General features: G+C 39.6%; 1 pseudogene; it reads right to left on the reverse strand.

The window, feature by feature from the left end:
* Nucleotides 1–9,601: 9,601 nt before the first annotated feature.
* On the reverse strand, nucleotides 9,602–10,789 carry LOC125105312 (nuclear transport factor 2-like; annotated as a pseudogene).
* Nucleotides 10,790–19,900: the final 9,111 nt, after the last annotated feature.

Below are 19,900 nucleotides of genomic sequence, written 5' to 3' on the forward strand. Positions count from 1 at the left end.
TTTCTTAGTTCCATGAAAACGTATGTAGAGCCAAGGTGCTGGGGCATGGTGTGGCATCTGGTTCGCTGTTGTCTTTCCTTGCTCACAGATGCTGAGATGTATACTGTCCCATCTGACCCTCCAGGTCTGCTCCATGCAAATCTCTGATGATCATCCCTGACTCCTACTCCATTTCCCTCAGATCCTTTGAATCTCCCTGATGTGTCTCCATCACTCTCAGACACAGGGGATTACCGAGCCACGCTACCGTTTGGAAGCTATTTCTCTTCTATTCTTAGCCAGGATGCCTTCAAAATAGGTGGTCATGGGAAGTTGTCGTGGGGATTCTAGTCATGTGCAGGCATCTTCCTAGGAAACAACTTTTCTCTTCTCTTAGACCCAGCAAAATGATCTGTAGCTGTTGTTCTTCCCATCCCTGAATTCAGCCTTAAATGGAGGGTTCTTTTCTAATGGACATATACACTCCCCTTGTAACTCCTTCCCTTCGCCCAACCCAGGAAATTTTTATCTAGGGGTGCACATAAGTAAGTTTATTGTGGTGTACAAGCTTCTAAAAATCAGGGTCTAGGCTTTTGAAACTCAAAAACCAAACATCCTCTGTGTGTATTTGTTATTTGTATTCTGCTGTGCCACTTGTCCTCTGAAGCAAGGTATCCAAAACACACCAGGTGAAAAAGATATTCAATCAACCCTCCCCAAAAGAACAGGTAATATTACAAAATGTTATCTCATCACATGTGTCTGTGTCCTACATGATTCTTACAGGTAGTAATTTCTGTTATTTCCATTAGTTGTTGTAAACCACAATAAACATCTTTGCCCAAATTGCTTAAAAATTTATGAAAGCATATTGACAATAAAAATGCTAACTTTGGAATTCCCAGGGAAAAGGACAAGGGAAAGTGTCATTTAAATACTGATGGATGTCAGATTTCCCCTCCAGAAAGGTTATACCACCACTGTCTTATATAGAAGTGCCTGTTTCTCCATAACTTGAGCCACTAGGGTTTTATCACATATTTAAATCTTTTTCAGTCTGATAGCTGCAAGTATTAGTTCCTGGTTTTCTGATTTCCCATGTCTTTAATTCAAAGGGAGATTGAACACGTTCTCACATTGTTTTAGCCTTTTGCACCTGATGTTTTCTGAAGTGTTTATTGACATGAAAAACGTTGTGTTAAATAATCCTAAAATGGGGGCGTCTGGGTGGCTCAGTGGGTTAAGCCTTTGCCTTCGGCTGGGGTCATGATCTCAGAGTCCTGGGATGGAGCCCCACATTGGGCTCTCTGCTCAGCGGGGAGCCTGCTTCCCCCTCTCTCTCTACCTGCCTCTCTGCCTACTTGTGATCTCTCTCTCTTTGTCAAACCAATAAATAAAGTCTTAAAAAAAAATCCTAAAATGGTTTAAATAGAATTTTTTTTCAAGAGTTATTACATATTTATTTTTGTTTTGGGGAGAGAGATTACATAGAATTTAAGGCAACTATTTCCCAGTCTCTACTTCATTTGACAGCAACTAAATCACTATTATATAGGGTTAGGAACAAAACAAAACTGAAAATGAAAAGCTGAGTCACCAACACAGAGCTAATAATTATGCTTTGACAATGTTGTAATATCTCCACGTTGCAAATACAGAACTAGTTTTTATCAAGATGGCATTTGTCCCAATGATCACATGATAGCTGCCATGAGAGCTAACAAAATCAGTAAATGTCCCTTGAGCATGTGTGATTTTGCAAAGATCCCAATAACTAATTAGTACAATGGATCTTGGTCTCCATGCACTTTGCTGCAGAGAATCCATTTCACACTTCCTGTGTTGTGGCTGCCTCAGAGTCGCCACTACAGCTGATTTGCTACCGTGTAAGAACTTCAGGAGGAATAAACAAGGCCTGATTGCCAACTGAGTGATTAATTCTTCCACACCTAAATTATGTAACATCTCCAATGTCTGAGTTTTCACTCTGTAGATCTTCATGCCCAATTCCATGTAGTCCCTATTTCATACTTACTTATCTTACTGAAATTAGCATATCGTCCTCCAGCTGGAAAGTACCTTCCAATATGCATAACTCCTTAGAACCAACACACTTCTTTATCTTGATAATTGCTACCATGTCCTGAAGCCATACTATGTGCCAGGCAACTCTGCTGGCTAATTATTATCACCCCCATTTTACAAGCAGCCTGACACTCAGAGAGGTTGAAAAATTAGCCCCGAGTCAAAACCCAGTAAGTTGTAAATCAGCATTAACAGGTTCTGGGGGTCTGATAAATTCTGCAAGGAAAAAGGAAGGAGGTTTTCAGCATGAGCTGTGGCATTTCTTGAAATAGACTTTGCTGGAACTGCTGCTTAATACCTAGCAATGCCAGGGCCTCTTGTACATTACTTTGCCTCTGGGCAGCTAGCTGTCCCTTCAATGCCCTGACCAGTTCTGTTTAGTCCTTTTTAAGGATTATAAGGATGAGTAAGGCAGCCTGTTTTACAGGACCCTTTGACAGTTTTTCAAACATGGACAAAGAGGCCTTAAGATTAGGAGTAGACTAGATTTCTGATTCCCTATCCCATCTTTTGGCCATATTTCCCCCAGGGAGATGATCCTAGGGGGACTCCTTCCTCGACATCCAGCTCCTTTAGTTACCCTCCCCCCGCAGTCTTTTGATCCTTCATCTCACCATATTTAATAGACTTACCAAGTGAGTTTGGAAAGGGGCTTTCCCTCAAGAGAAAGAAAAAGAAATGGGATTTGGAGAGAAGAGTTGGATGGAGAATTAATCCTGTGGATGAGGCTCAGTGGTGGTCAAGGTGTTGGAGTTAGATTTGGATGATGGAACCCTTTGAAAATATCTCAAGAACACAGGTGTCTAAGAAAAGCAGTGCCCTTCAGGTAAATGTAAACTTTTGGGGATAGCACCTTGGCCAGGTTGTTACACTCAATAGCCACTGAACTCCATGCCTCAAATTCAGCCCAAAGCAAGCCTGATAGTCTAGTGTCTCATTACCCTTATTAGAAGTAGTTTAACATTTTGTTGGGGGGTTTAAAATGGGAATAGTAGGGCGCCTGGGTGGCTCAGTGGGTTAAGCCTCTGCCTTCGGCTCAGGTCATGATCTCAGGGTCCTGGGATCAAGCCCCGCATCGGGCTCTCTGCTCAGCAGGGAGCCTGCTTCCTCCTCTCTCTCTCTGCCTCCTCTCTGCCTGCTTGTGATCTCTATCTGTCAAATAAATAAATAAAAAAAAAAAATCTTAAAAAAAAAAAATAAAATGGGAATAGTAGCTCTCATACTACCTGGAGGCTTTAGACCACAATCACTGATTGAATTTAGTATCCTCATTTTGCAAAACCTGAGGTTCATGATGGTAAAGGAGCTTGTCCGGGACAACACGGAAAAAGAAGCATTTCTGCTCACCTGATGATTTTTGACTAGTATTTAGAAGAGCATTCCAGTTCAACCCATGTGATCGATTTAATATGTAAATGTTGCAGAAAATTCAAGTGCCCCTGAGAAGCATTTTTCCCTTTAATAACTAACATTTATTGAACTTAAGCACAATGCCAGGTACAATGCTAAATTCTGCCTGTAGTATGTCACTTAATTTTTACAATAATCCTGGGAAGAAGGAAAATTATAGAAATACCATTTTATAGAAGAGGAAAAAAAGGCTCAGATATTAAGTAATTTGTCAATTGCTTATATATAGCATCCTATCCAAGTTTTTGAATTCCAAAGCTCAGGTAGGCTCTTAACTTCTGTTACGTGGTGAGTTGCTCCACAACATTGGAAGTATTTAAAGGGAATCCAGGGCTGGACCTCAAAGAGCTTACACTTGCTGATCCTTGCACCTGGAATATTCTTTCTCTGATTTCCATAAGGTATAAACTTGCACTTACCCCATGTCCCTCACCTTATCAATAGCACATTTCTGACCACTTTGTATAAAATACGCATCCCCCACATTCGGACACTTCTTTTTCCATTTCCTCTGTCTCATTTTCCTACATAGAATTTATTATCATGGGACGTACTGTGTATGTACTTCTGCATTGTATCTATCTTTGCTCAGAAAAGTAATCTCAGTGAAGTCCAGAGCTTAAGTCTCTTCCCTGTATCTCCAGGACCCAGAAGAGTGCTTGGCACATAGTAGTTGCTCACTAAATATTTGTAGAATGAATGAGTTAGTGAATGAATGAATCAAGCAAGTGCATCACATCTTCGTCGTCGACCTCATGTGATATCTATCTGGGGATAGATATCTGGGGAACTCCAGGCAGTGTGGTTTAAAAGGTATCTGATTTATTTTTAAAAATCCAGTTGAATAAAAGAATACTGAGTTAGGTCAGTGGCTGATATTAAAGCATACAAGAGCATAAATTTTTTCTCCAAGCACTGACAGGTGGCAGAAGGATGCATCCGTCTGCTCTCCTTGTCTGTCCTTGTGCTCTTGTGTCTTGTCCTTGCTTAGCTCTGTATACTTAAGAGTCATTGGAGACACTCAATCTGAGAAATGTAGAAGCAGCATTTTTTTTCCTGTTCATAAGACAAACACTTATTCCCAGTGGGTAACATTTAGCAATGAAGTGGGTTTTTTTTTTTTTTTTACTCCAGCACTTATCAGTGTTTGAGAAATATATGGTATAATTAAATTACTCAGAGGTTGTGCTTTAATCAGGAGCAAATTTAATGAATATTCAAGCTGTTCATTGTTAGGAAATGGGAAGAGATTGACGGAATATTTTCATTATAGCCTCAAAAGTCATCCAGAAGAGGGTGCTAATGTTCTTTATGAAATATGCCATGAGTGCATGTGTGTGCGTGTGTGTGTGTGCATGCGCTTGCGCGTACACGCGTGTACACGCACACACACACACTCTCTCTCTCTCTCTCAACAAAGCTTTCTTAGGTAATTGATACTAACTTTCTTTGTTAAGTGATACTAACTGTATGCATTAAATGTAAAGAAGAAAATGTACAAACACAGGCAGTTCAAAAGTCAAAATCATTGCCTATTGATAGCACAAAAGTTTTTGAGAATTGGGACAGTTTATAAAATCTACCTTTAGTTCTGGACACATTAGTTAACAATTGACTACACCATCACCAAAAATAGTGTATTTTCCATCATCAAAAATTGCCCAACAGAGTTAATACTGTGATGTTTTATTAAACCATGAATCTCTATCAAAGCTAATGAACAAAAAATATTTTGGCCCAAATTTAATATTAGAGACAACTATATATTTAAAATGAAAGTTGGGGCCCCTGGGTGGCTCAGTGGGTTAAGCCTCTGTCTTCGACTCAGGTCATGATCTCAGGGTCCTGGGATCGAGCCCTGCATCAGGGTCTCTGCTCAGCAGGGAGCCTGCTTCCTCCTCTCTCTCTCTGCCTACTTGTGATCTCTCTCTCTGTGTCAAATAAACAAATGAAATCTTAAAAAAAAAAAAAAAAGTTAACAGTCTTTTCATTTGATTAATAGCATATTCTTCAAAAGCCTTTCTTTTGATAGTAAATAAAGATGACTAGTAGTTATTGCTTAAGTGTGATTCAAGAAAAATCATATTACAGTTTCTGGTTATCTACCCCCAAATGAAAACACAGATTTGGCATTGATGCCTTTTCTCATTCAACTGGTCAAAAATAAAATTGCAGAAAGGATGAAATTTCTATGAACTAAGTAGTTCTCAAAATTCATTTCTACTTGTGCTTTAGTGATAGAAGTTGAAGATAGCCATGGCAAAAACACCTTTCACTTATGTTTAAAATGTGCCCTAATTTTCTTCCTTATCCTAGGTTTTCTGAGCTCCTGTCTTTATAATTCAAGCAATTTATATTTTGATTATTTCTTTGAAGTGGAGCAGTCATGTGAACTGTAAATTTTCTGTGGGCAAAATAAATGCAAATAAGAGAAGCTTTCTCTGTGTGCCTACATGAGTTACTTAGAATACAAATAAGAAAACCCAGGCTGAAAGACAGCTAAAGCTATTATTTTTACATTCCACTGTTAGCGTCAAGGCAGAGCGGCTTTGAGACGAGTACATGTTGCGAAACTCCATAGACGGATGGTCTTAAGTGAAGCTCACATTTGTAGAGCTTGTACGGCAGTACTGCCATCAGAAAGAAGCAATGCCTTTGCATGAAAGAGGAATCAGTTGAGTCATTCCCACATAAAGTGCATGTACCACTTTCACACCCACATGGGCTAGCAAGCTAAAATGGAGGAACTCAGGCAGATGGCAGAGTTAAAGAACAGAGGAGACACTGAGCGGGCCTCTGACACTTAATAAACGTCTGCCCTCGTGCTAGAAGGCTTTGCACTGACTCTCCTGAAGTCATCAGCTGGGGGTGAGTTGATCACTTGCCTATTTGTTCTGAGATCCGTTCTCTGCCCTTCTCTGCCTGGGTGTATTGCAGGACACGATATTTCCCGTGCTGTCTCGCCTTCTGCTTCTAGGTGGGTCTAGCTCATGGAAGGCTCTGGTGGAAGTGTGGAGAGCTAGAGAGGGATAAAAGCCAGGATATCCCCCATTGCTCCTGGCTCAGCTTCAGGTGGCAACCCCTGGAGACACTGCAGTAGTGGGTAGCTCCAGTGCCTGGAGGATGTTCCCTCCTGCCACCATCTCAGTTCTGACGAGACAGGCCCACCATGTAACCCTGACTCCTGGACTCTGGTTTAGCTATCTCTTGTTTTTTTCACTCTAGCCCTGGGTTGGTGGTAATTTCCTTGTTTTGCTAAATGCAGGGTAGCTTCACCATGCTTTTTGGTTCTTTAGCTATTCCATCCCTAAGTAAGCAATTCCTTGTATTGGATTTTTTTTTTTTTTTTTTTTTTTTTTTTTTTTGGTGGTGGAGGGGGAGAGGTTAAAATACTTTAAGAACTCTTATTTTGGGGCGCCTGGGTGGCTCAGTGGGTTAAAGCCTCTGCCTTCGGCTCAGGTCATGGTCCCAGTGTCCTAGGATCGAGCCCCACATGGAGCCCCGCATCGGGCTCTCTGCTCAGCAGGGAACCTGGCTTCTCCTCTCTCTCTCTGCCTGCCTCTCTGCCTACTTGTGATCTCTATCTGTCAAATAAATAAATAAAATCTTTAAAAAAAAAGAGCTCTTATTTTACTGACAGAAAAGGCCATCATTTTTGTTATAGGAATATTTGAAAAGGAATCAGTGTTCCAGTTTAACCTGCATATTTTATTTTACCACTTCTTCAAGTTGGGGAGTGAAAAACAAAGATTCAGTTAAAAACTATTTTCTCCACCAGTTTCTGCCCTGCTCACCACGTACAATGTGACCGTATACATAACTCTGAGAAACTTATGACAATGTGGCATGTCTGGTGCGACTGTATTTAACAATTATTCTGTATATTATTCAGTTCTTTAAATGTTTATGGATTATTAAATGCATCCATCAGGAAAGGAATAAACAACCCCCCCCCCCCAGCTTTACTCTTGATGAAGAGAGCTACAGGTAGAATTATGCCTCACTCTTTTGAATATATTATTCCATTGTCTTTTGTCCATTATTCAATACCCTTCTGTGAAATAGGGATAGCAACATTATCTGCCCCGTCAGGTTGCTGTGAACATTAACTTAAGTAATACTTAAAACAGGGACGCCTGGGTGGCTCAGTTGGTTAAGCAGCTGCCTTCAGCTCAGGTCATGATCCCAGCGTCCTGGGATCGAGTCCCACATCGGGCTCCTTGCTTGGCGGGGAGCCTGCTTCTCCCTCTGCCTCTGCCTGCCATTCTGTCTGCCTGTGCTCGCTCGCTCTCCTCTCTCTCTCTGACAAATAAATAAAATCTTTAAAAAAAAAAAAAAAGTAATACTTAAAACAATGTTGAGCCCATATCCATCACTGAGTAAATATCAGCTATTATGCTGACTATAAGTCTTTGTCAATCTAATTGTCCTTCCTTTATAGGAATATGTATTTTAATCTCTAGTAGGATTTTAGAATTACACTTCTCCTTAGCATTCTGCAGTTTTACTACAATGATTCTTTTAAGTATGAATTTGTTTTTAGCTCCTTAAGTCTTAGGATCAATGACTTCTTTTTGAGTCCTGAAAATTCTCACCCATTTTCTTTTATAACATTACCTCGCCCATATTTATTTAATTTTATGCTAGGATTCCTATCAGACATATTTTAGACCCTGTCTTCCTTTCTTCCATGTCCTAGCTTATCTTATTATTTCTCAATTCCACCTTCTAGGTCATTTCCTCAGATCTATATTCCAATATATATATTTTTTTTTTTCCTGTGTAACTATCTTTTCTATTTCCTCTTTACCTATTTATACATTTTTAAAAATAATTATTGTAAAGCCTCTTGTAGATGATTTTCTATTTCTCATTCTTAATGTATAAATTCTTCTTTTGGTGACACCCTGCCACACTCCATCCCGGTGATTCACTTTATCCCATGGTTCAAATCTTCGGCTGCCAGGTCGTCTTCAGCAGAGACTGACTTTCATGGCATCCCGGTTCCCTGAGCTATGGGAATAGCCCCGTTGGGGTATATTGGCTTTGCCTCTTCTGAGAGTCTGTGGTTTCACTATTTCTGGGTCCATTTTTATGTTGATTTCTCAGTTAGGAGCTTCTGCCCCGTACTGTTGGTCTGAATTTGGCCCTGCTCATTCACATGATGGTGCATTTGCATTTTAGGACGTTGCTTTTTTCCAGTCTCAACCTTGGATATGCAACCCACTTCCTTGCTGCATTCCCCAGCTGGCGGGGGTGGAGTCCTCCCTGTAACTCAGGCTTATGGGAGGTGTCTCAGCTGTAGTTCCCTGAATGGAGGTCTGTTTCCTAGACGACCTTCTCTGCCCTAGTGTCCAAACCCCCAAATCCAGCTGAACCTATACTGAGAACCTATACCTGCCTATCATAATACCACTAATACATTTTAACTTAAGCTCCTTCCCGGCCTTCTGATCTGAGTTTATTTTGCATTTCTGGAAATGAGTATTTCCCCCTTTGGTTTAAAATGTGTATACATATATTCACATATCTTTTATTCTCTTATATAATTTTTTATGAATTCAGATTCTAATTAAGAATATCTTTCCTCAGTGTTACTCCCCATATTGACTGTGTTGAAAGAAATGCTGGATAAATATAGAAAGATTCTTCATCCTCTTTTTCTTCTTCCTCCTCCCCTTCCTCCTTCCCTCCTTCCCTCCCTTCCTCCCCCTCCTCTTCCTCCTCCTCCTCCTTTTTGTTAAGAAAATTTTTGTGGTTTTAGTGTATCATGAGATTTTGAAACATCCAAACAAATCAATATCTGAGTGGTGAGGCAGCTGCTTTCTCCTTCACTTCTCTGGGTTACTAGAGCAACTGATCAGTAGATTTAAAAAAAAAAAAAAAAAGATAACCTTTTGTATTACTTAAGTCTTTCCAAGGCACATGCTTGTACAACACAAACTTCTGTCAGATGCAACTAGTCTAGCATCCAGACATCATGCACAATACGTCAGCAGCACACTGTGCCTGCTCCCAACACGGCCCTGCTCATTTGTGTATGATATCTGAAGCATGTGGAGGATTGTGAATAGTATCAGGAAGAGGAGGGAGGAGGAAACAGCATGAGTGCCTGGCTGGGAAGACTTCAGCCAAATTTGTGCAGGGCAAGCCTGAACATGTCATTGGTGCAAACCCAAGCACCACTGATGTTCTTTAACAGGAACATCTGGTGGAAGCCTATGATGGGGCCTCCATCACCCTTGAGTGGACCCACAACCATGCTGATGATGCAGCTGTCTGACGTGGGCTGATGATCCTGCACTGTGATGCTGTGCTGCATCTTCTAGAATGGAAGGCTAGACAACTTCCTCACAATGGCAGCTTTCCCTTGGAACTGCTGTCCTTCCCACATTAGACATGATGCCTCAGTATAAATTGTGCCCTCATGGGGTTCTGTCATTAATCAAATAACTGGTATTAATGTTGAATGAAGTTGGATCCAGTCTGCTCCCAAATTGGCTTGTCTCTCTTTCTGGAGCATCATCTAGCCTCGTTGAGACCCTTGGGGCTGGCATGATGGTGGCAGCCTATGAAAAGATTTTTTGCAAAGAATAAAGTCTGTGTAATCTCAGAAACACCTGAAAGAGGATGTAAGTATAATCCATTACCAGAAAGTAAAGAATTTAATTCTTAGCTGATCATGAATCCACAAGGAGCTCATGAGATCATACAAAATATTTTTTCCATCAGATTATTTATTCATTTGGTATGCTTTTTGGCTGGAAGTAACAAAAAAGTTCAACTCTAATTGGGTTAAACAATAGGAAAGATTTATTTTCTTATCTATCCAAAAGCTAAAACTAGGGCCATTTTAGGGTTTGTTAACTGAGTAGCTAAATCTCATTTTTGCTCCAGTTGAAATTCTTCTCAAATCTCTTAGCTTCTCCTCATGGTTATCAGATTACTCTGGCAGTTCCAGGCATGTCAACCTTAATATAAATCAAGATGTAGGAAAGGGGGAAAGAAAGTTTATTTCTCCCTTAGACCTCTCTTCTTGACAGCCAGAAAGAATTTCCAGAAGTCCTAGTGGTGTAACCCTCATATATCATTGATTAGAAATGTATCACATGACCACTCTCAAACCAATCTCTGGCAAGGTAAATAAAATTACCACAAATGGCAAAGATCAAATTAGACTCACTCTGGGGTTGGTAATGAGTCCAGGCTTCCCTGAAATGCAAGGTTACCCAATGACTGAACTATATGGAGAGTCGATGACCTTGGAGAGCAGGAAATAGCTGTGGAGCAAGATCAGGTCACTCAGAGACAGCATTAAGAAAGGACCTGGAGGTCCATTTTCTGGGCTTCTTTACTCCTCTGTTTGTCATCTCTCTTTCCTCTTCCAACTCCAGCCCCCTGCTAAGGCACAAGTAATCTAGGAAACTACCATTATTTCTGTCTCTCTGCAGTGAGAGTGAAGGTTGGTGGCTGATAGTTGGGACCTCCCTGCAACCTGTGCAAAACCTAGATTTTCAGAAATATCTTCAGACTGAACCATCTCGGAGATAAAGAAGGGCCATATTCATCACTGTCCTGTTTTAGAAACTTCGTCTTTCAGAAGTCCCATGACATTGTTGAGAGATGAATGCATGGGTGTCATTGGATGAGGACAGTATAAAATGTCATGGCCTAGTGGAACATTACCACTGCAGGGCAGTTCACTGGTGATGTGTTAGTTTGAATAAAATACGGTTTCCTCCTGATACAAATTGGAGTCCCAAGTGGCACAGGTTGCATGGTCTGCACTATGAGTAATGAAAATTTTTCATTCACACAAAGGCTGTGTGGGTGACTGGCAATGACTCCAAAACATTGTGGGTCATGGACCTTTTAACAATGTTCTTTGCAAGGTTCCTCCTCTTGTTTCACTCACTGGGCATGTCGTGGGTTATGGGACAGTCCTTCTTGGACAAGTGTCCAAGGGTAGGTCATTGGTATTTATCAATCCTGCCACTTATTTCCTCCCTGCTTTCTTATATCCCCCACACAAAAGATGTGTCTCTTCTTTAATTTCCTTCTAGATTTCATAAGACCATACCTCCAGAGCTCAAATCATAAGCCACAAGAAAAGCTATTTCTTTTTTCATGAGTGCAGGGAAAACTGCATTTAACATTTTCTAGGTGGCGAGGGAGAACATTTGCTTTTTCTACCATGGAGGTGACTTCCCTGCTAAAATGGGATAAATGCTTCTAATGCAAAAAAAAAAAAAAAAAAAAAAAGTGAAGATAAAAAAAAGACCTAAGTTTTTTTAGATTAAAGTAGATAGAACATTTTTATCTTGCTAAATAAATAAATTATTCTCTTGGGACGCCTGGGTGGCTCAGTTGGTTAAGAGTCTGCCTTCGGCTCAGGTCATGATCTCAGGGTCCTGAGCCCCTGTCAGGTTCCCTGCTTAGCAGGGAACCTGCTTCTCCTCCCTCTGTTCTTCCTCCTGCTTGTGCTCTCTCTCATTCTCTTTCTCTCTCTCTCAAATAAGTAAGTTTTAAGAAATTTTTTAAAAAATTCCTCTCTTGGCAGTGTTGATTGCTTTCTTGTTATGGATGTAATATGTTTTACATTTTTAAAAAAACTCAGGGGTGCCTGTGTAGCTCAGTCATTAAGTGTCTGCCTTCTGCTCAGGTCATGATCCCAGAGTCCTGGGATCAAGCCCCGCATCGGGCTCCCTGCTTGACGAGGGGCCTGCTTCTCCCTCTCTCACTCCCCCTGCTTGTGTTCCCTCTCTTGCTGTGTCTCTGTCAAATAAATAAAATATTAAAAAAAAAAAACTCAGAAAAAAAAAGCTCATGAGGAATGAGGAGATAAAATATAAAGGGATAAAAGGGTTGCGATAAATCAGACACTTGCCCCATCTCACATATGACCCCCGCCTAATTAAACTGAACTTCCCTAGCCCATTGGGATATAAAGAAATAAATACGATTATGAAGGTCGTAAGTCCATCTCATAAGTTTTTTGAGCATTCAACAGCTGCTTGACAATGGTAGACCAGGTGCACGACACCTGTCACACTTACCCTGTCCAGGGGAAGCAAAGGTGGATTTTGAAGGAATAGTGTCAGAGTGTTAAATGGGAATGTCAGCAAAGACACAATTTGAGTCCACATCTGCAAAGAGAGCTGGAAAACAGTGCCACAGTTCATACTCAGTGGACAAGAGCCTGTAACTTACAGCCTAATTACTAGTCTTCCCCATAGGAAGATGGAGTTTGTGTCGTGTTATTCTTTAAAACGGTACTGCTCGATCTTGGTTTTGATCACACCTAAAAATCTTAATGGTTCTTTAATTTTTTAAGTTCAAAAATAAATGAAATGATTAAAAAACATAACAAAGTAGTGACAATTTTAGAGTCTTTTCTTTGAAGATAATGCAACAGCCTCCAAAATATGAGTATACTGAATTACTCTCAGCCACACTTCAAAACTCACTGATATGAAATAACATCCTCACTCACTAGCTATCTGAAATTATGTCTTTAGGACTCGATTTTGTTTCACTTTAATCTGTATTAAATACAAATAACCTCAGAGAATGTTGAAACATATAAGCTCCATCAATCATTAAAATTAATTGAATTAACACCAAATCTCTTATTTTAAGTCACAGAATTAATTTAATAGCACTACAAAACCACTGAGGCTTATACCTCTGTTTTACAGCTATCTTTGTGTTTAACCTAACATGAAGACTGTCCCATTTTGTGTTTCTGCATTCCCCTCCACCCGTTTTTCATATGTTTTAAAAATCACTCCAAAATCATCCTTCACTAGATGCCAGGGGTTTGGGGATGGGGATGGGGGGGGGGGGCAGTGATGAGGACAGTGGAGGATGGAGAGAGAAAAAAACAAGACTGCTGAGGGAAAAAGCCAAAACCAGTAAGCCCAATGTTGCCTCTTCTCTATGGTAGATAGAAACTGACTCAGAGGGGAAAAAAAATATATATATATATTACTTGTTTAGATGAAGTTTCTTCTTTAGAACAAAAGTGATTGATTTCTGGTCAGGACAAGATGGCGTAGATGAGTTACCCTTCCTCCTCCCCGCACTAGGCACAAATATAAACCCTGGAAACAACACGAGGGTGTAACAAGGCAGAATACTAAATCGTTGTAAGTGGAAAGTGAGATGGTTTCCTCAGGACTTAAGGAACAAAATAGACATCTAACATAATAGGCAAAGTGTTCGAAGTGTTACAGTCGAATGTGACATCATCCATCCATGCAAAAGCCAAAAAAATCACAGCTTGAATGAGAGAAGGCAGTCAATAGAGTCAACACCCACCGACATACATGAGATGTTAGAATTACATCTGTCAAGGGTTTTAAAGCAGCCATCCTAAAAATGCTTCAACAATCAATTGTAAACTTACTTGAAACAAATGAGAAAATAGAAAATTTCAGCAATCTAATAGAATTGTTTTTTTAAAATATAAATTATAGACTTCAAAAATGCAACACTCATAAATCATTCACTGGATGGGCTCAAGAATAGAGTGAAGACGACAGACAATAGAACTGGTGAACTTGTGGACAAACAATGGAATTCACTCAGTCTAGATAAGAGAGAAAATAGACTGAAAAACATGAATAGAGCAATAGGAACTGGTGAAAGAGTAGCAGGGGAAAAAAAAACAAACAAACACCCAACATATATGGTATCACCACATCAACAAGTTAAAGGAATCATATATCCGTTGACACAGAAAAAGTATTTGACAAAATTCAACACCTGTTCATTATAAACACTCTTCACCATTTAGGAATAGAAGGGCATTAACTTGATAAAGAGCATCTTTTAAAAAGTCCACAGCTAACATCGAGTTTAATGGTGAAAGACTGAACGCTTTCCCCTTAATATCAGGAATAAGGCAAGGATGCCCATCCTCACCACTCTTATTGAACCTATAATTAGAAGTTCTAGCTACCAAAGTAAGGCAAGGTGAAGAAATAAAATGCATAAAGCTCAGGAAAGGAAGAAATGAAATGACCTCTATTTGCAGATGACAGGATTGTTTAAATAAAAACTCCCAAAACCTACACAAGTACTTCTAGAATTGATAAGTGGATTTAGCAAGCTTTTAGGATATAAGCTCATGTGCAAATCAACCATATTTATATATACTAACAGTTAACACAGGGAAATTAAAATTTAAAATACATTGTCATTGCTATTACTCCAAATAAAGTACTTAGATATGCACTTAACACAACCAAGTGTGGGATCTATGTGCTGAAAAGTATAAAATGCTAATAAAAGAAAACATAATGAAATGGAGAGATATACCATATTCAGGGATTGGAAGACTGAACATAATAAAATTGTCAGTTTTCCCCATATTGATCTATAGGCTTAATGCAGTTCCTATCAAAATCCCAGCAAGGTTTTATTTATTTATAATAATATTTATATTATTTATATATTTACATAAATATACAGAAATATCTATTTATATAGAAATATTTATTTGTATATTTATAAAATATATAGAAAATATTTATCTAGAAAAGCATGGTCCCTGGAATAGTTAAAACAACCTTAAAAAAAAAAAATGAGAATGGAGACGTTACTCTTCTCAATACTAAGGATTGTTGTATTGCTGCAGTGAGGAGAACAGTGTTGTGTTGGCAGAGGCATAGAGGCATCAATCAGTGGAACAGTGGAGGGTGCTAATACAAACTCACGTACAAACACCCAACTCATCACTGACAAAGATGAAAAAACAATTCAATGGAAGAAAGGCAGTCTTTTCAGCAAATAGCACCAGAACAATTGGATATCCATAGGCTAAAACATTGTTTTAAAAAAGAAGAACCTCAGGTTAATGTGCTAGTACAAAAATTAACTCAAAATGGATCATGGAGCTAAATATAAAACATAAAACTATAAAACTTTCAGAAAAAAAATATGAGAAAACCTTCAGGACCTGGGGCTAAGCAAAGACTTTACAGACTTTAACACCAAAAAGCGTGATCGGTAAAGGAAAAGAATCAATATATTGGACCTCATCAAAATTAAAAACTAGTGCTCTGTGAAAAAGCCCATATGAAGAGGATGAAAAGACAAATGACACCCTGGGAGAAAATATTTGCAAACCACTTATCCAACAAAAGGCTAGTATTTAGAATATAAAGATCTCTCAAAACAAAATTGTAAGAAAGGAGAACCACTTAGTGGTTGACAAGGTTTAGGGGCAGAGGGAGCATCTAGGGGGAAAAGGGAGAGTTGGGTGTGATTATAAAAGGGAAGCGTGAAGGGTATTTGTGATGTTGAAACTGTTCAGTATCTTGACTAGTGATAGACACAGATGAGTTTACTCTGGCAAAGAGCATCTATGCAAGTGATAAAATGTAAAGAACTCAGTACATACATGTATACATTTGAGTATACAAATGATTATAAGTAAAACTAGGAAAATCTGAGTAAGATCAGTGGATTGTATCAATGTCAGTATCCTGGCTGTGATATTATTTATAATTTTGCAAATTTCCTCCATTGGGCGTAACTAGACAAAGTATACAAGATTGCTCTGTATTATTTCTTTTAATTACATGTGAATTTATAATTATCTCAGTAAAACTGAATTAAGGAAATAGCATCTCACTATCACATTAATAACTGAAGTTTTTACTATTGCATTTATCTCTCTCCTGTTACATGTACAAAACAGCATCTTTATTAGAACCAGCCAGATTGGCATAGGACAGCTGGCTCAGAGCAGAACATACTGTACTGTTACCAAGAACTCTGACTACAGGCAAGTCCTCATTTGAATAGATAATGAAAAATACATTTTAGAGCTTAGAAAGTCTACTTCTCTCATCTAATAATTCCACAGAGGGGCAACTCTTGTTCATTTTCTACACTGGGGAGAGCTAATCTACAACACCGGAATGTGATTCCTTTTCTTCTAGCTTGACCCCAAAACAACACAGGTTGGGAGTTCCTGATCAGTGTGCCTGTTCTATAGTCCCAAACTTTCCCTTCAGTGGTACCCAAAGATCTGGCTACAGTCTTCAACCAAGCTTTTGTCAGAAATAGACACTTTGATAGATCTTTGTTTATATTTGTCCTGGGTCTATTTCTCAAGTATTTCTAACTTAGGTAAAGAAGAAAGGGGCTTTCGGTCAGCCATATGATTGGAAGGGGGAATGGCCATTGTCAACAATTCTTTCAATTGCCTCTGCAAAGCAAAAAACCCAAACATTCTTGGGACAAGCGGCATATAGAGATGAGACAGCCTGACTACAGCCTTGAAGACAACTCTTGATGCTCCTGCCCTTAATGTCCACTTCAAGGAGCATTATCCTTTCAGTTTTATTAATGATAACTAAAAATGATATGGTTATGAAATTTAAGTTGAGGGAAAGCATATTCCATGCAAAGTGGATAGCATGTTTAAAAATGTAGAATCAATTGCACAGATTCTTTTATGGACTCAAAGAGTTCCGTGTGGAATTTAGTGGTGGCAATGGTGTCATTGTGAGGCAGAGACAAGAGACAAATGGGAGTACCACCACCTGGTGGCTGGGGATGTAGGGTCTGGACCATGAAGGGCCTTGTGTGCTGTGTGAAGGAACATGACCTTTATTCTTAAGTTGACAGGAAACTGATGGATTAGTTACTTTCTACTTGTTTTATTTTTTTTTTTTAAGATTTTATTTATTTGACAGAGAGAGATCACAAGTGGGCAGAGAGGCAAGCAGAGAGAGAGAGGAGGAGGAAGCAGGCTCCCTGCAGAGCAGAGAGCCCGATGTGGGACTCGACCCCAGGACCCTGAGATCATGACCTGAGCCGAAGGCAGAGGCTCAACCACTGAGCCACCCAGGTGCCCCTTTCTACTTGTTTTAAACCTAAAGATGAAGAAAAGGGAAATTCAATTCAATTTTTATCTTCCCTCAAGATTTAGAGATTTGCATTCTAACTAGACACTAGATTGATGAGAATACCCAGATTCGTACCACACCTCTCAGGGAGCTAGAACATTGGTTTCCAAATTCCAGGGAGCTTAAAAAATCAGCTGGGTTCTCTGTTAAACCATGCAAATTCCTGGGGTCCCCTCTCAAGGAACCTGGTTTAGGTGGTCTTTTTTTTTTTTTTAAGATTTTATTTATTTATTTGACAGAGAGACAGCCAGAGAGGGAACACAAGCCAGGGGAGTGGGAGAGGGAGAAGCACGCTTCCAGCTGAGCAGGGAGCCCGATGTGGGGCTGCAGCCCAGGACCCTGAGATCATGACCTGAGCCAAAGGCAGATGCTTAATGACTGAGCCATCCAGGCATCCCATGGTTTAGGTGGTCTTGAATGGGCTCTGGGAAGCTGTGTGTTTAACCACTTAATTCTGATACCCCGTGCCATTGGATGATATTTTGAGAAGAACTGTAAATGATTGCAGTGTAAACAAAACTCCTCTTACTCCTGTCTTGTGAACAAAAGATTTGAGTGTACTTTTAGATGGAATTAACAAAGTAGGTTCTAGTCTCCACTAGAGGGTAGCATATAAAAACTTTGAGTTTTGAACAAAATTTGTTTAAATTGTGTGTGTGTGTGTGTGTGTGTGTGTGTTTGAAGAATCAGAGGGTTTTAAACATTTTTAATGTGGATTTTTTCATATGAAATGTTAGAATATTATTTAGAAAAGTGATATATTCCCTCTTTGTTTTTTATAGTTTAATCAAATGACTTGCTCAGATTAAAATATTTTCTCAGTTGCTAACATGCTGTCATTCTGGACAATGCCATTATAGGATGTTAGCAATAAGGGAGCCCACCTTCTCTATTCTGCAAATGAGGGACAGGAGCACCAGGAAGAAACTAGTTCCAGATCTCTACACTTAACAGCAAAGTTGAGGCTAGATCCCAGGTGGCCTGCCCATCAATTCAACATCATTTCCTATAAACCATTTTATAAGAAAAGATAATTTGCATGGAAAAAGGAATTTTTACATTATTGCATTTTAGTTCCTTTAACTATAGTTCCAACAAAAACCAGAATCTGAAATATTCATTTGAAACATTTTTGAGAGCTGTGAAGTAAGCCCTATTTAATGACTGTACATCCAATATATTCTCTGTTAGATGAAGTTCATTTCCCTTTTTCTTTTTTCCACTGGATGAGACTAGTTCTGAGTTATAACTCTTTGATTTCTGCCTTTTCATCTTGGACACATGATTCTGTTGTTGTTTTAAATGGTAGAACTGTAATTTCCCAAGTAAGGACAACATAAATTAGGATTAAAAAGAACAACAGCAAGGTGAGCTGCCTCTGTTCATCTTATTAAAATAAGAGAAACAAGTGTAAACATTCCAGTTAATCAGCCAGTTGTTTTTTCTTTTAAGATTTTATTTATTCATTTGACAGAGACATAGCCAGAGAGGAACACAAGCAGGGGGAGTGGGAGAGGGAGAAGCAGGCTTCCCACCTAACAGAGAGCCTGACCTGAGCCCAAGGTAGATGCTTAACGACTGAGCCACCCAGGTGCCCCTATCAGCCAGTTTTTATATTTCAAGTGGTCTTGGCTTTGAAAATGAAATCTCTGCAAAAGGGTTGAACTTTCTCCTCTTCCTCCTCCTCCTCCTCCTTCCCCTCCCTTTCCTTCTCCTCTCCCTCCTCCTCCTCCTCTCCTTTCCTCTTCTTTCTTTCTTTTTTTTTTTTTAAGATTTTATTTATTTATTTGACAGAGAGAGAGATCACAAGTAGGCAGAGAAGCAGGCAGAGAGAGGGGGAAACACGCTCCCCACTGAGCAGAGAGCCCAATGCAGGGCTCCATCCCAGGACCCTGAGACCATGACCTGAACCGAAGGCAGAGGCTTAACCCACTGAGCCACCCAGGTGCCTGCCTGCCTTCCTTCCTTCCTTCCTTCCTTCCTTTCTCCTTCTTCCATTTTTTTCCCCCCTGACATGGCATTTGCTTTACTGAATGGCTTAACATCTGGTGGAGCCTTGTGCTTTTTTTTTGCATCATTGTCTACCCCAGGAGCTGCTAAAAGAAAAAAAAAATGGCCTTTTCTTAGAAGGCTGTGGACCACTTTTGATCTAGGGCCTAATGTTTGGCAGGCCTAACAGTGGTATTATCCCTGTGAGGAAATAGCAATAGTATTATTTCCTTATTGTGATGGAGATGGTTTCCTGAAATGAAAAACTTGGGAATTTAATTTGGGGTGTGGGGAGTCACTAGGTAGTAATTTGTATTTTCCCCTATTCGATGGGAATCTACCATCACTTCATGCCCTTTAAAACTGCATCTCCTAAGCATCCCACTTATGTACAACATGGGTTGTACAACTCCAAATTCCCACAGGTGCAAACCAGCCTTAAATAACTATTATACTGAAAACTGAAATTGCCAAGCTCCTGGTAAGTGTCAAGCATTGGGCTAAGTTGTTTATCC

This window comes from Lutra lutra, chromosome 1 (genome assembly GCF_902655055.1).
Source record: "Lutra lutra chromosome 1, mLutLut1.2, whole genome shotgun sequence".
NCBI classification, from domain to species: domain Eukaryota; kingdom Metazoa; phylum Chordata; class Mammalia; order Carnivora; family Mustelidae; genus Lutra; species Lutra lutra.